General features: G+C 36.5%; 1 pseudogene; it reads left to right on the top strand.

Moving 5' to 3' along the window:
- Positions 1–12,408: 12,408 nt before the first annotated feature.
- LOC111529541 lies at positions 12,409–13,395 on the top strand (annotated as a pseudogene).
- Positions 13,396–18,495: the final 5,100 nt, after the last annotated feature.

The following is an 18,495-nucleotide window of genomic DNA, read 5'->3' as shown; positions in this document are numbered from 1 at the left end:
AAATAAAATAAAATAAAATAAAATAAAATAAAATAAAATAAAATAAAGTAAAATAAAATAAAATACTTAGGAATATACCTAACCAAGGAGGTGAAAGATTTCTACAAGGAAAACTACAAAACACTGCTGAAAGAAATCACAGATGACACAAACAAATGGAAACATATCCCATGCTCATGGTTGGGTAGAATCAATATTATGAAAATGAGCATTTTCAAATGACTAAGCAAAAGAACAAATCTGGAGGCATCACATTACCAGACTTCAAACTATACTATTAAGGCTACAGGCACCAAAACAGCATGATGCTGATATAAAAATAGGCACACAGACCAAGGAAAAAGAAGAGAGAACACAGAAATAAAGCCAAATACTTATAGCCAACTGTTTTTTGATGAAACAAATAAAAACGTAAAGTGTGGAAAGGACATCCTATTCAACAAAAGATGCTGGTATAATTGGCAAGCCAATATAGAAGAATGAAACTGGATCCTCGTCTCTCACTTTACACAAAAATCAACTCAAGATGGATCAAAGACTTAAATCTAAGACCTGAAACCATAAAAATTCTAGAAGATCATACCAAAAAAACCCTTCCAGACATTGGCTTAGCAAAGACTTTATGACTAAGAACCCAAAGCAAATGCAACAAAAACAAGGACAGATAGGAATTAATTAAACTAAAGAGCTTTTGAACAGCAAAAGAAATAGTCAGCAGAGTAAACAGACACCCCACAGAACGGGAGAAAATGTTTGCAAAGTATCTATCCAACAAAGGACATAGTTTAATATTTTCAAACTATGCATTGAATTTGCATAATTTGAAAATATCAAACAAATTAGCAAGAAAAAAAAAACAATCCCATCAAAAAGTAGGCTAATGACATGAAGAGACAATTCTCAAAAGCAGATATACAAATGGCCAACAAACACATGAAAAAATGCTCAACATCACTAATTATCATGGAAATTCAAATCAAAACCAAAATGAGGTATCACTTTACTCTATGAGAATAGCCTTAATCAAAATATAATAGATGTTAGCATGGATGTGGTGAAAGGGAACACTTTTACACTGCTGGTGGGAATGTAAACTAGTACAACCATTATGGAAAACAGTGTGGAGTTTCCTTAAAGAACTAAAAGTAGAGCTACCATTTGATCCAGTAATCCCACAACTGGGTATCTACCCATAAGAAAAGAAGTCATTATACAAAAAAGATACTTGCACATGCATGTTTATAGCAACAAAATTCACAATTGCAAAAATATGAAACCAGCTCAAATGCCCATCAATGAACAAGTGGATAAAGAAAATGTGGTATGTATACACCATGGAATACTACTCAGTCATAAAAAAAAATAGTAGCATTTACAGCCACCTGGTTAGAGTTGGAGACCATTATTTTAAGTGAAGTAAGTCAGGAATGAAAAACCAAACACTGTACCTTCTTATTTGTACATGGGAGCTAAGCTATGAGGACAAAAATGCATGACAATGATACAATGGACTTTCGGGACTCAGGGGAAAGGGTGGAAGGTGGGTGAGGGATAAAGGACTACACATTGGGTACACAACATTGCTCAGGTGATGGGTGCAACAAAATCTCAGAAATTACCCCTAAAGAACTTAACCATGTAACCAAACACTACCTGTTCCCCAAAAACCTATTCAAATAAAAATAATAGTAATGATTAAAAATAATAAAATATTAAAGAAAAAGTATATTATAAAAAACTCTTCTTTAATGCTCATAAATTTTACATCATTTTTTCTCCTTGAACTTGTATTTTATTCCACTTTCCCCACAGAATATCTTCATGTAAAATATTTCATACTTGAAAATACTTTATTGATCACCTTTCATCTTTCTCTGCAACCAAATGTATGTATTAATATATAAATTCAATAACTTGTAAGCCTTTTGAGGGTGAAAATTTTTCCTTCAGAGGCATCATGCTGTCTGACTTCAAACTATACTACAAAGCTACAGTAACCAAAACAGCATGGTGCTGGTACAAAAATAAACACATAAACCAATGGAACAGAATAGAGATCTCAGAAATAAGATCACACATCTACAAACAACTGATCTTTGACAAACCTGACAAAAACAAGCAATGGGGAAATAATTTTCTACTTAATAAATGGTGCTGGGAAAACTAGCTAGCCATATGCAGAAAATTGAAACTGGACCCCTTCCTTATACATTATACAAAAATTAACTCAAGATGGATTAAAGACTTAAATGTAAAACCCAAAACCATAGAAACCCTAGAAGACAATATAGGCAATACCATTCAGGACATAGGCATGGGCAAAGATTTCATGACAGAAACATCAAAAGCAATTGCAATAACAGCAAAAATTGACAAATGGGATCTGATTAAAGAGCTTCTGCACAGCAAAAGGAACTATCAGAGAAAAGTTTTGCAATCTATCCATCTGACAAAGGTCTAATATCCAGAATCTACAAGAAACTCAAATAAATTTACAAGAAAAAAAAACCAGCCCATTAAAAAAGTGGGCAAAGTACATTAACAGACACTTCTCAAAAGACATTTATGTGGCCAAGAAACATATGACAAAAAAGCTCAACATCACTGATCATTAGAGAAATGCAAATCAAAACCACAATAAGATACTATCTCACACCAGTCAGAATGGTGACAATTAAAAAGTCAAGAAACAACAGAGGCTTGTGAGGCTTTGGAGAAAAAGGAACACTTTTACACTATTGGTGGAAATATAAATTTCTTCAACCCTTGTGGGAGACAGTGTGGCAATTCCTCAAAGACCTAGAAAAAGAAATACCATTTGACCCAGCAATCCCATTACTGGCTATATACCCAAAAGAATATAAATTATTATATTATAAAGACACATGCATGCGTATGTTCATTGCAGCACTATTCACAATAGCAAAGACATGGAATCAACCCAAATGTCCATCGATGATAGACTGGATAAAGAAAATGTGGTATACATACACCATGAAATACTATGCAGCCATAAAAAGGAATGAGATCATGTCCTTTGCAGAGACATGGATGGAGCCAGAAGCCATTATCCTCAGCAAACTAACACAGGAACAGAAAACCAAACACATGTTCTCACTTATGTTTTTATATATTCTTACCCATGAGAAATTTAAAAGCCAAAAAAAAAAAAAGCTGAACAATGAGAGCACATGGACACAGGGAGCAGAACAACACACACTGGGGTCTGTCAGTGGGGCAGGAGGAGGGAAATCATCAGGATAAACAGCTAATGCATGCAGGGCTTAATACCTAGGTTATGGGTTGACAGGTGCAGCAAATCACCGTGGCACATGTTTACCTGTTAACAAACCTGCATGTCCTGCACATTGTCCCAGAACTAAAAATAAAATTAAATTAAAAAAAATGTATTCAGTATTATTATGATACATATTATTACATATAGCTATAATATAAATGTATTTTAAATTTTAAACATAAAAAGAAAAAATTAGAAATTATTTTTCTTCATGGGACAGGTGAAGATTTTTAATTTCACTTATGTTTTGGTGGATGAATATTATTTATTGCTATAATAAGACTGCGTTTAGTATCAGTTCTAATGTGTTTTTTGTAAGCTCTGAGAATCCTTGTTCACAATTTAAAATAGATGTAATTGGGGCAAAATTTTCTATAGAAATGTCATTCAACTCTTTGAACGTCTTCCACTTTACATGCCAAAACTACACAGTGGCACATCTTCAAATATTATTTTTGTGATCCATCAGCTGACAACTCAATTAGGTCTTCCTCAATTTTGTTGAAAGCAAAGAAATGGAAATCATCCTGAATTGTGAAGAGATTTGTTACCCATCATTAGAGACATCAATTTCACAATTTCTGGGAAATATATCAAAAAGACTTTTCCAAGATTGATCAAAAGACTATTAATTACACCTCTCAGTCTCTCACTTAGAGACATCCTGTTTAATCTAGTATACTCAGAAAAGGTTGGGAAAACTAAAATATTGTTAAGTATATTGAATATTATTAACATGCTTTTAATAAATTGAGTTAAATCTGTAGCTTGAAGTTTTATTAACTGTATTAATGTATATTAAAAGTACCTATTACAGAAATCTAATTAGTAAAACTATTCATCATTGTCAAACTCAATAACCAATCAGAATTCTGACTTCATTTTTTATTTCAAATAACCCTGTGACAGCAACTCCAGTCTAGTTCTAATTGTAGTTATAGAGGTAATAGGGAATGGAGTCCTGCCTGAGTTTGTCATCTGGATAAGAGTGAAGCATAGATAGCCTCTGCTTCAGGAACAAATATGGCTTTTGGTGTGATCTTTATATTCTGAAAAGCAATTATAATCACTCTATTGTAAAACTTTAAATATTTATTGAAAACTTATAGAAATAGGTAATTTCAGAGAACATTTAAATTATTATTAGTGACATTTATTCATATTCAATTAGAATTATTTAATAATTAGGCTGATGGCATAGTTACAGAGTAAGATCAAATAGAAAACCTGTTTAGACCCTATTTCCTATGGCAGAAAAGAAAAATGGACAATAGTAAACTCCAGTAACTATCAGTTACACGAAAAAGACTGCAGTGGATTCTTGTGTGGTGACCAAGAAAGGGGTATCATTTTTCATCACACAGTCCACTGTAATTAACCCACAAAACACAGCTGGTATTCACAAAGCGGCATGCTAGCAGTATGTGCAAAATAAGCCACAGTCCTGGAAGAACTTATGTTTTTACATATTCTTACCCATGGGAAATTTGAAAGCAAAAAAAAGGTGCAGAATTACAGTTCATCAAAAGACAAAAGGGGTAACTTAACTGGTATACTCAGAACAGGCTCCAAAAATCTTGATCGGAGCCTTTAAGGGCACCTTAGACAGAAGGACAGCATTGCAGCCAGAGAGAACAGTGTAAGAAAGCTTTAGAAGTGCTTCGAGGGTCAGTGAAGAAATCAACCAGGCTGGCACAGTGGCTTTGAATTGGAGAGCAATGTAAGAAGATGTGCAAATTTAGTGAAAGAAACTACCATCAGAGTGAACAGGCAACCTATAGAATGGGAGAACATTTTTGCAATCTACCCATCCGAGAAAGGGCTAATATCCAGAATCTACGAAGAACTTAAACAAATTTATAAGAAAAAAACAAACAGCCCATCAAAAAGTGGGCAAAGGATATGAACAGACACTTCTCAAAATAAGACATTTATGCAGCCAACAGACACGTGAAAAAATGCTCATCATCACTGGTTATTAGAGAAATGCAAATCAAAACCACAATGAGATACCATCTCATGCCAGTTAGAATGATGATCATTAAAAAGTCAGGAAACAATGGATGCTGGAGAGGATGTGGAGAAATAGGAACACTTTTACATTGTTGGTGGGAGTATAAATTAGTTCAACCATTGTGGAAGACATTATGGCAATTCCTCAAGTATCTAGAACTAGAAATACCATTTGACCCAGCGATCCCATTAATGGGTATATACCCAAAGGATTATAAATCATGCTACTATAAAGACACATGCACACATATGTTTATTGTGACACTATTCACAATAGCAAAGACTTGGAACCAACCCAAATGTCCATCAATGATAGACTGGATTAAGAAAATGTGGCACATATACACTATGGAATACTATGCAGCCATAAAAAAGGATGAGTTCACATCCTTTGCAGGGACATGGATGAAGCTGGAAAGCATCATTCTCAGCAAACTATCACAAGGACAGAAAACCAAACACTGCATGTTCTCACTCAGGTGGGAATTGAACAATGAGAACACTTGGACACAGGGCGGGGAACATCACACACCGCAGCCTGTTGGGGGCTGGGGGGCTGGGGGAGGGATAGCATTAGGAGATATACCTAATGTGAATGACAAGTTGATGGGTGCAGCAAACCAACATGGCACATGTTGTTACCCATGTAACAAACCTGCACATTGTGCACATGTACCCTAGAACTTAAAGTATAATAATAATAATAATAATAATAATAATAATAATAATAATAATAAAGAAATTGTGCAAGTTATAAAGAGCCTGAAATGAACCCATAAAGACTTGCACTTGATCTCAGAGGCGGTGGAGAGCCCTGGGAGCCTATTGCACAGGGGACAGATACAAAGGATGGAAAACACCTTATGTTCTGTAAACGGAGAAGCTTTGCAGGAGAGACTACACCACAATAAGCTGTGTCAGGTGGTGGTAATGATAGTGAGTTTGCCTGATGTAGCCAAAAGAGCACTAAACTTTAGCTTGACTTCTGGGACCAGCTCTGCACTAACTGGCTTCATGATCCCGGACAAGTCACTTAATCTCTTTGGACCTTCATTTTCTCTTCCAAGGATCCCTCAAGGTTAGGGAAAGCATCTTTGGAGACAATAGCAAGGCAGCGTGAATGGACCAAACAGGTGAGAGTCTGTGCCACCCAAGTCTTGCTTCAACCAAATCAAATTTTCTTTTATCTGTTTTATTTTTATCATTACTATCAATTTGGGGACTTCTGTGTAACACTTGCAGAAAAGTTTCTGATACTTAAAAAGTTTTGAGAAAAACTGGACTGTAGGAGTCTCCTTCAAAGGCATAAAATTCTGAGATTCTCTAAAGGAGAGCAGTTTTGCAAGAGAAGATGCAACAGCACTTGATAACTGATTGGATAGAGAAGGGAAAAGCGAAGGATGTCAAGGAAGATTCGATGACTGGAAGACATGAAGCAAAAATGAGTATAAGGAATAGGAGACAGTTCCTGGGAGAAAAAATTGAGCTTTCCCTAAAACGTGTATGAAGCCAGGAATTAGAATGGAAGTATTTTCTCTTCATTGTTTTTCTAATACTCTCCAAGTCTTTCACTCCAAGCTACAACATCCAAAAACAGGAAAATTTTATTACAAACATAATCTAAAATATCATATATTCTGTCTTTCATTATTATTTAGAAATGGAATAAACACAATCTCCCAGAATCCAATTTTATTATTATTATTATTTGAGACAGAGTCTCGCTCTGTCACCCAGGCTGGAGCCCAATGTCGTGATCTCAGCTCACTACAATCTCCACCTTCCAGGTTCAAGCAATTCTCCTGCCTCAGGCTCCCGAGTAGCTGGGATTACAGGCACCCACCACCACGTCCAGCTACTTTTTGTATTTTTAGTAGAGACAGGGTTTCACCATGCTGGCCAGGTTGGTCTCAAACTCCTGACCTCAGGTGATCCACTGGACTCAGCCTCCCAAAGTGTTGAGCCACCGCGTCTGGCCAAGAATACAATTTTAAAGAAGTTTTTAATGTGTTCTTAGGCAAAATGCTTTTACTTTGGTGATACAGGTATTTGTAGTAAATCTTTAGGGTTTAAATTATTGGCTTTAATTTTCTATTTCCCATATGTAAACCAAGTCAAAATGCCACATGTAAACTTGGCATTTTTCTCCTAAGGTGTTTATTTTAACATAAAGAAGTATTAATTTGATATGTCCTGTTTTGAGATGTTACCTTTGTCCTGGATTATTCATACTAGATTTTGGATAGTATATGCAAAAATGCTTTGAACAAATGAAACTATAACCCTTCCATGTGTAAACTCAGCATGTATTTTAAATTTTCTTTCAAAATTACAGTATCACACGCAACTGGGAACAAAAGTTACAGGGAACAGAGCGTAATGGATCGTGATGACTATTTTAGAACAGCTTGAACCTCCTTGTAGCCTACAAGAAGGCTATGTGAGCTGAATTCAAAAGTGCTGAAAATGGATTCTACTGCAAGCTGCAGTTACAGGGGCAAATATGCTTTTTTATAACTTACAACAATAGAAGAAATCTCAAATAAAAGGACTTATCTCAATGGGAAAATATGTTATCCCCTATGTCCTTCCATTCTGTGCATTTCTTTTTAATAGGAAGCATGCACATAAATACAGAATGGTTTCTAAATTACTAATATATTTTGTTCCAGTTGCTTGCCACTAATGCAACAAATTGCATTTGTCTATCATTTTATTGATGTTATGGCTTTTGTCTCTTGTGAATGGAATTATTACTACTACAGTAAATCAATTAGATTTAAATGTTTTGAGGCAAAAGAGAGGTCAAATAATGAGTTTTTGATTCACTGTCTCCATGTTCTAAAATGCACTATATTTATGTTTAAAATAATTGTATTAAGCACAGAAAAAAGGGAGAAAAGGAGATAACTGCACCATACTTTCATTCTAGTCTAGCTTTTAATATCCTCAAAGTATATTGCCCTCATTCTATCTCCTTGGTAGTAACTCTCATAGAGTACAGGACCACTTTTCTTCAAATTAAAATTTTCAAGCTATGCTCAGCACCGGTGGGTTCTTAATGAACAGAAACCTCCTATATTTTGGAAAATCATGTCCCTTCAGTATGACTGGAATGATAGCCTGTCATACTGGAATTCCATGCTGACAGATTATAAGCTAATACATTTGGGGAAGATGATGACCAAGGACATTTGACATTTGATAATGTTATTCTGACACTAAGGTGATCCCACAGACCCCTCACCCCTTGCCTGGGAAACTGGCAGGCTCGAATGAAATCCTTTATCAGTAGAGAATGCCATTGTTGAGTGGTCCCTTGTTTGCTTGAGAACAATGACAGAGTGATTTAGTTGTCCATCAAGCACATTAGTTCACACACACAAAAAAACAACACTTTATTAATCCTATTTCTCCTAGTCTGAATCTTCCCAAGCACAATGCTCATAATCCCTTTTATTTTCTGTGCTGTGACTCCTCAAACCATTTCTGATAGAAAGACACAGCAAGAATTTAATGGTGCAGAACAAGCAAGTGAGCCCTCTCTGCAGTGTACCCCATAGCAATGAGAATGTGCTTCCCATGACTCAGAATGAATCAGATGGAGAAGAAAAAATAACAGCACAAAACTGCAGCTTCAAAAATAAATGACAATGTGCGATCTGGAGAAAGGAGACTGCATTGCTGAGCGTGGTCCCCCAGTGCAGCCATCCTGCCTGCTGCATTCTCCAAGGGACAGGTAGAATGGAGAGCAGGCTTTTCTTCCAAAGCAAATCTAAACACTCTGTTGTTTAAACACATTCTCGCAAAATAAATCATTTACCTCTGTTCTTCCAAGTGACATGTATCAAAATCAATGGCATATGTCAAAGCTGCCCTTTATATGAAAGTTTCACATACATATATGCAGGTTCATACAGAATGAGAGCTCAAAATACAAATTTATATTTTTTTCAGAATATTTACAGAACATATATATAAAATTCATGAAATCTACATTCATGTATATAGGTATTTATATGTATATGAGATCTATATTTACATATACATGAAATATTAAAAAGGGGAAGTTATTTAAGTTATACCTACTTTTTCCTTTTTTATAATTTCTGATTGAAATCAAAGATATCTCTCACTAGGAATAGGCAGCAAATTTCCTTATGTGAAATGCTAATAAAGGGCAAAATTTATTTTATTTTTCTAATGTTATCAACAGAAGAGCAGCCAGCCTATGCTGTCCTAGACCTATGCCCTCTTTCTACTTGCTACTGGAATTGTCCTTTCTTCTATCCTCCCCTCTCCTCCCACGGTTGCCCAGATCCTCCCCAACCTTCTCATCCCCACCATTCCACATTCCATGCTCCACCTTTGACTTCACCCCACAGCTAGTGAGTTGTGAAATTTATGGTAGGGGACAAGCTATCAAGGAAAGAGAAGAGGAATCAGGGCAAGGAAAACTTCTCTGAATGTTCCTTGCTTTCTACCATACCCCAATGCAATCTGTGAGAGAAACAGACAAGAAAGAATACCCCAACCCCTGCTGCTCCTCCCTACCCAGCCTCTCCCACCTTTGCTGATTGATTTAAGAAGAACAGGGAAGACAGAAATAGAGGGATAGGTAAAAGGAGGAGGAGATTGCACAGGATCAGATCCCCACTCTCCCTGCGTGCCTTGGCACAATGTAAGTTCCCTGGAAAAAAGAGAGAGAAAACCCTTAATTAACTGAGATTAAGGTCTTGCCATCTGGTAGAATAAAGGCTCAAAATACAAATTTACTTTAGTCACTTTCCTTGCCCACCTGAGTTTGCAGCCTGAGAGTCATAGCTGGTACTTTCTCAACATGGTAACAAATACCTACTTTAAACCAACAGCCAACACAGTAACTTAGAGTAAAATGATAGAGGCACTTCCATTAAAATTAAGGATCAAAACAAGAGAATACATCATTCTCATTCTTCTTTTGAATTCAATTCAAAAATTAGGGAATAGAAACAAAAAATAAACACTTTATTAGAAATAAGGACATAAGATCATCTTATATAGCCCATATGAGAATTGAAAATGTCTCCAATTAATTTTTTAGACTTCAGCAAAGTAATCTGATACAAGATAAATATACATTTTCAGTCTTGCCTAATAGCATCAATGATCAAAAAGACAAAACAAGAGGAAACCCAGTTTATATAAAACAACAGTATAAAGCATAAAATATTTGTGAATAAACCTAACCAAAAAGTGTGTGATTAATATGAAAAAAACAATTGAATTTTGCTAAGGGAATAAAATATTTATATAAAAGAAGAGAGATGTTTGCATAAAAGAATGTAAAGATCAAATACTTCTAATACTAATAAAAGGCAAATTTTATTTTATTTTTTATTTTATCAACAGAAGTGTGAGCCAATAGTCAGCATTCACTGAAGGCAATGAATATTGGGAGTTATTACCCAGCTATACCAAGGATTGTTCAAGGGATTTTATATATTTTATATTTTATTGTATCTTTCCAACAAATCTATCAAATATTACTATTGACATTTTAGAGATAATGCATGTCAGAGTACAAAATCTGATCTTTTATTAAGTTTGACACATTAACTTTGTGAAAATGTCTGGATTTTCACCTCCAAAGCATATAGTTTTAAAAAAAACAACTGAATAAATTCCATGGGATTTTTTTAACATGGTAAAATTAATGTTCTAAAAGGTGTGAAAGGCAGAAAAAAAACCTTAAGGAGCAATTTTACAGAAGAATTAACAAAGAAGTAAAAAGAGAAACAGACACTAGTATACACAAACTTTAAGTATTTGATCAAGGGAGCATCAGAAACCAGTGGAAGAAAATATTGATTATATTTTAAATGATGTTGAGAAAATCAGCTATGGGGCCGGGGCGACAGGGGGGAAACAATTGATCCTTTGCTTCACATCACACATCAAATGTAGTTCCAGAAGTTTTAAAGAATTAATTTTAAAAACACATCATCGTCATCATCATAAACTGGAAGAAAACATACAAGGATAGACTGAGAATAATGGCAAAAAAATTTAGAAAGAAAAAGTTCAACAAACTAAAGAAGTTCCATGAATCAATTTTTTAAAAAACAAACATCCCATTTGAATACAGACTGAGAATATGAATAGGTGAGTTACAAAATGATGGCTCATATATTCTATTTCTACTCATGTCAGAAATAGGTGTCAGTTTGGTAAATCTTTACCAGTAATTAAGTTGTGCCATTTTTTAAATTCATTGGAATAAATTTTTATAGTATCCTCATACATAATTTAATACCAATAGGATCTAAAGTAATGTTCCATTCTTAATTCCTGATGTTGACAATTATAGCTTTTCTTTTTTGTCTTTATCAAACTTTCCTGCACAGATATAACTTTTGTTTGGGTTGAACTTTTCTATTATATTATGTGTTTGCTCTATATCTCATTATTTTCTGCTTTCATTTTTATTATACCTTTTCTCCCCTTTGTTTAGTTCTAATTTGCTGTTCTTTTTCTAACTTCTTGAGATGAATGCTAAGATCATTGATTTTCACCCCTTCTTGTTTCCTAACACATGCATTAGTTATTATAAGCTTCCCTCTAAGCAAGGCTGCATTCCTAAACCTTAAAACAATTATCATGATTTGTCTATTAAGTGAAAGTTAGTTAATTAGGTAGATTAATTTTTTAACAGCAACGATAATGGGAAAATGGTGACAAAGGATATAGAACTTTTGTTTCAAAATAAAATGGTAAGAGTAGATACTGATCATAAATGAACAATGATTTCAGGAAAGTAAAAAAATTTTTCCTAAATGTGAATCAGATTTTGTGTTTATCTTCCCCTTAGGGGAAGTAGTCTCACAACATATGTTCCATCCTCTTTTAATGGAACCAATGTTCATTTTTCCCAAAGCATTGATACTACCACACATGATCCCTAGTGGTAGCAGGAATTGAAAAAAAAATAACAGTTTGTAAAATCATTGAGCTGAGTTCAATAGATGAGGGGAAGTGAGAGGCATTCCTACTGATATCCTGTAAATTTTTACCAGAATTGATGAAATACAGAGGAAAAGAGAAGGAAGTCTGCCCAGAGCCCCAGAATCAAAGCTGGTTCCCAGTCCAGTCCCATCTCACAGCTGCCAGCCTCCTCTTTCCTTTCAACATGACAGATGCCACTGTGACCTTCTCCAAGGACTTTCTGGCATGTGGGGTGGCTGCGGCCATATCCAAGACCACAGCAGTGCCCATCAAGTGGGTCAAGTTGCTGCTGCTGCAAGTACAGCAAGCCAGCAAGCAGACCACCGCCGATAAGCAATGCAAGGGCTTGACAGACTCTGTGGTTCATATCAAGGAGCAGGGAGTCCTGTCCTTCTGCCATAGTAACCTGGCCAGTTTCATCAGATACTTACCCATCTAGGCTGTCAACTTTGCCCGAGGTAAATAGAGGCAGATCTTCCCAGGTTGGGTGGACAAGAGGCCCCAGTTGTGGTGCTACATTGCAGGCTATCTGGCCCCCACTGATGCCACTGGGCCACATCCTTGTGTGTGGTGTACCCTCTTGATTTTTGCAGCTGCTTGACCTTGTGCCCATCTAGCAGCTACTGTGGGTAAAGCTAGAGCTGAAAGGGAATCCAGAAGCCTCAGTAACTGCCTGGTTAAGATCTACAAATCCGATGGAATTAAGAGACTGCACCAAGGCTTTAATGTGTCAGTGTGTGTCAGGTATTATCATCTACCAAGCTTCCTACTTTGGTATCAGTGACATTGCAAAAGGAATTCTTCCAGATCCCAAGAACACTAATATCTTCATCAGCTGGATGATCACATAATCTGTCACTGGCATTGCTGGGATAGAAAGTCATTCCTATCCATTTGACACTGTTTGCCACCACAAGATGATGTGGTCAGGGTGCAAAGGAACTGACATTCTGTACGCAGGCATTCTTGACTGCTGGAGGAAAATTGCTCATGATGAAGGAGACAAAGCTTTTCTCAAAGGTGCATGGTCCAACATTCTCAGAGGCATGGGTGGTGCTTTTGTGCTTTTCTTATGTGATAACATCAAGAAGTACACATAAGTTATTTCCTGGGTTTTTTCCCCTGTGAACAGGCGTGTTATATTACATAAAATATCTTGAGCCTTGTTGATAGACTCTGGGTTGTGCATTCATTAATGGCATCTATTTACTGTTGAAAATCAGAAGCAATAATATTCATACGACCAGTTCTCACTTAAAGCCATTTCCATCATGATGACGGTGGTAATGATGATTATGATTATGATTATGGGACTGAATTACATTTTTTATTTCAGTCATTCCTGATAAGTAACAAATATGAACAATTAAAATTTCTAAGATACAAAGAAAGAGAAAGAAATCCACAGTAACTGAAAGAGGTTCATATCTACCAGTAAATCTGGTAGACTGGAACAATCGAATTGGAACAGAGCTCTGTCAACACACACACACACTCACACTCACCCTAAAAAGCTTTCACAAAAAGGAAAATTGTAAACGTGGAACTATTACCTCCCAAGAGTTCACTCTGTTCTCTCCTGTTGTCTGGTAGTGGAATACCCCAAGGCCAGTCCTTGCTCCTCTTTTCTTCTTGATCTACATTCCTGTCCTGGATGAGCCTATCTAGTCTCATGGTTTTAAATATAATTTCCCAAATGCATATTTCATTCAGATTCCCTTCCCAAACTCCAGGCTTGTACATAAGCATTTGTACTGGACATCTGAAATTTAGAACGTCAAAATTGAACCCCTCATCTCCTCCTGTAAAACTTACTCTATGTGCAGTCTTTTTAATGCTGGTTAATGGAAACCCTAGCTTTTTCCTTTTTATTTTGAATTAATTTTAGGCTCATGGATAAGTTGCAAAAATAGTAGAGTTCCTGTGAATCCTTCACCCTGATTCCCCCCAAAATAACATCTTACATAACTACAGTACAAGTATAAAAAATCAGGAAATTGGCATTGGTACAATATTATTGACTAAACTACAGACCTTTTTCGATTTCACCAGTTTTTATATGCACTTTTTTTCTTGATGTATGAAATGTTCTAAGAAATGTTGTTACATGTTGAGATATTTGTAACCAGCAGTAGATACAATCAGTATGTAGAATTATTCCTTTAGCCCAAACAAGCTCCCTCATGCCCTCTCTCCTCCAACCCTAACACCTGGCAACCACTGATCCATTCCACATCTCTATAATTGTGTCATATTGAGAATGTTATATAAGTTGAATCACATGGTAGGTAGTTTTTTGAGACTGATGTTTTTTATCTCTCAGCCTGATACCCTTGACATCCATTCAAGTTGTTACATGCATTCTTTTTATTTTTTGTCTGAGCAGTATTTGCTTATATAAATACACCACAGTTTGTTTATTCATTCACTTGTTGAAGGACATTTGTGTTGTTTCTACTTTTTGCCTATTAGAAATAAAGCTGCTATGAATAATTTGTGTACTGGGTTTTGTTTAATGTAAGTTTTCATTTCTCTGGGATAAACATCCAGGACTGGGGTTGCCAGATCATATGGGAAGTATATGTTTAACTTTATAAGAAATTCCAAACTGTATTCCTGACTAGCCATACCACTTTACATTTCTACCAACAAAATCTGAGACCCAGTTGTCCCTCATCCTTGTCAGCACTTGGTATTGTATTTTTTACTTTAGGCATTCTGATAGGTATGCTGGGGTATCTCATGGTGACTTTAATTGTATTTCCCCAAGGGTTAATAATGTTAAACATCTTTTCATGTGCTTCTCTGCCATCTTTTGGATATGTATTTGTTCAGATCTTTTCCCCATTTTCAAATGGGATTGTTTATTTTCTTGTTGAGTTTAAAGAGTGCGTGTGTGTGTGTGTGTGTGTGTATATATATATGTATATATACACACAGATATATACACAGATAGATAGATGAATGGATGGATAGATAAGTAGATAGATAGACAGACAGACAGATACTGGATACAAAGCCTTTGTGGGATATGTGATTGGCAAATAATTTTTCCAAGGCTATGAATTTATTTTTATTTTCTTAATGGAATATTTAAACAGAGCAAAAATTTTTAATTTTGATGAGTCCAATACATTGTTTGTTTTCTTTTATGCATCATGCTTTTGGTGTCAAGTTTAAGAATTCTTTGCTTCTCTATAGGTCATGAAGATCTTCTTCAGTATTTTCTTTCTAAAGTTTTATAATTTTACACTTTGATTTATGGAAAATTTTGAATTATTTTTGTATAAGAGATTCACCATCTTCTCAGTTACTCAGGTCAATAGCTTTGAAGTTACCTTCGAATTCTCTCTTACTCTTATACCCCACATCAAAACCATTAGGAATTTCTACTGAGTCTACTTCTCATCAGTTTCACATCTACCATTCTGGGCTGGCCCATTATTATCACTCATCCATTTTCTATCCTTGTTCTCGATCCTCAACACAGCTTCCTCTCCTCTCCTCCCCTCCACTCCCCTCCCCTGTCCTCTCCTTTTCAGAGACAAAGTCTCACTCTGTCACCGAGGCTGGAGTGCAGTGGTGCAACCATTGCTCACTGCAGCCTCAAACTCCTGGGCTCAAGTGACCTTCCTGCCTCAGCCTCCCAAAATGCTGGGATTATAGGCATGTGCCACCATGCCGGGCCAAAACTGACCATTTTTAAGGCATAAGAGAATTAGGTCACTCTTCTGCCCTCTAGTGTCTCCCATTTCTCTACATGATGTGCTCCATCCCTTACTTCTCTGACCACATTTTCTAGTACTTTACATTCAATCTCTCCACTCCCTCCCCACCGGTGTCCTAGTGTTTTTTAACCATACCAGGCATACCCCTACTTTGTAGCTTTTGTACTGGCTGTTCCTTTAACTGAAATGCTCCACCACTAGAAAGTCACATGACTAACTCCTTCAGCATTTTTAAGACTTCGCTCAAAATTGTCACCTTTGCAGTGAGGCCTACCCTGACCACTCTAAACTTTCAACCTGCTGCCTGTCACCCGCTAGCATTCACAGTCACTCTTATCTTGCTCTGCTTTTTATTTTGTCCATAGCACTTAACATCTCCTAAGGCATTTCCTAATTTGCCTACATATTATATTTCCTATCTTATTGTCTATTGCCACCCTGCTAGAAAATAGCCCCCATGAAGGCAGAGTTCCTTGTTTTGTTCACTGACATATCCCATGCTCTCAAAAGTGCCTGGCAATCATAGGGACTTGATAAGTCTTTTTTTCATTGATAGAATAATAGCACATTTTAAATTAGTGATTTGCAAAGTATGGTCCACCCACTTCTGTGAGTTCCCCAAATTCTTTCAAGGAATCTGCTAGATCAAAACTATTTTCATAATAATATTGAAATGGATATATCTTGCTGTCGATATTAGGCAGTTCTTGCATTGCTATAAAGAAATACCTAAGACTGGGTAATTGATAAGAGGTTTAATTGGCTAATTGGTTCTATAAGCTGTACAGGAAGCATGGCACCGGCATCTGCTTCTGGGGAGGCCTCAGGAAACTTTTACTCATGGCAGAAGTTGAAGCAGGAGCAGGCACATCATGTGGCCAAAGCAGGAGCAAGAGAGAGAATGGGGGACGGTGCCATACTTTACAACAACCAGATCTGACAGGAAGTCACTCATTATTGCAAGGACAGCACCAAACCATGAGGGATCCACTCTGACGACCCAAACACCTCCCCCCAGGCCCCACCTTCAGCACTGGGGATTACATTTCCACATGAGATTTAGGTGAGGACAAATATCCAAACTATATCACTCTCTGGGTTGACATTTGCATTGAAGGTGCAAAAGCACTGGTGGATAAAACTGCTAGAATCCTCACACCCATCAGAGCAGTGGCACCAAACTATTGTAATAATCATCTTTTTTTTTTTTTGAGATGGAGTCTCACTCTGTTGCCCAGGTTGGAATGCAGTGGTGCAATCTCGGCTCACTGTAACCTCCACCTCCCAGGTTCAAGCGATTCTCTTGCTTTAGCCTCCTGAGTAGCTGGGACTACAGGCGCATGCCACCACTGAGCTAATTTTTGTATTTGTAGTAGAGACGGGGTTTCACCATGTTGGCCAGGCTGGTCTCAAATTCCTGACCTCAGGTGATCTGCCCACCTTGGCTTCCCAAAGTGCTGAGATTACAGGCATGAGCCACCATACCCGGCCAAATAGTCATATTCTTCACTGCCATAGCACTCATGATTTAAAAGGAAAAGAAAATGACTTATAATATGAGGTTATAGAAAAAAAATTTAAAGAAAAATAGTTTCGCTTAGAAATGTCCTTGATAAAGCACTAAAAATTGTTAGTTATTAACCTTTGAGTGTACTGTTCTTTAATATTCCGTTATAAAATGGAAAGTCCTCGTAAGGCACTTTTATTGCATGCTAAAGTACTGATGGACTTGAGGAAAATAATTTGTGTGAGTATTGGAGTTGCACACTAAACTAGACACTTTTTTCATGCAACACCGTATTTTCTTGAAAAAACACTGAGTGGCAAAGTATGGTTATTCAGATGTGGGTATTGGTGGACATTTTACCTTGTATTCTAGTCACTTTAAGGAAAATAACAGACAGTGTTTGTGGGCCAGTTTTGTCATAATTTTTTTTTTTTTTTTTTTTTTTTTTGAGATAGAGTTTCTGTATTGTTGCCTAGGCTGGAGTATAATGGCGTGATCTTGGTTCACTGTAACCTCCACCTCCCCGGTTCAAGCGATTCTTCTGCCTCAGCCTTGTGAGTAGCTGGGATTACAGGGGTGCACCACCATGCCCAGCTAATTTTTGTATTTTTAGAAGAGACAGGGTTTTGCCATGTTGGCCAGGCTGATCTTGAACTCCTGGCCTCAAGGAATCTGCCCATTTTGGCCTCCCAAAGTGCTGAGATCACAGACGTGAGCCACCGCACCCGGCCGTTGTGTCATAATTTTATACATACTCTAGTTTCATAAAAAATCTCATTAGTTGATAATGAATGCATTTTATTGTGTTTAAGATTTTTCATTATTAAGCTAGGTATCTCAAAACTTTTTTCTGATACACTTTCTCTTTCATCTTCAGTTTCTTGCCAGCTCTATGTTTTAGTCAAAAGCCTTTCTATTGCAGGTGCTAGAACCCTAGTTTAAATGAGCTTAAGCAAAAAAAAAAA

The sequence above is a fragment of the Piliocolobus tephrosceles genome, chromosome 4, assembly GCF_002776525.5.
Source record: "Piliocolobus tephrosceles isolate RC106 chromosome 4, ASM277652v3, whole genome shotgun sequence".
Classification (NCBI taxonomy): Eukaryota; Metazoa; Chordata; class Mammalia; order Primates; family Cercopithecidae; genus Piliocolobus; species Piliocolobus tephrosceles.
Note: the sequence above shows the minus strand (reverse complement) of the source record. Positions and strands in the feature narration are given on the sequence as shown.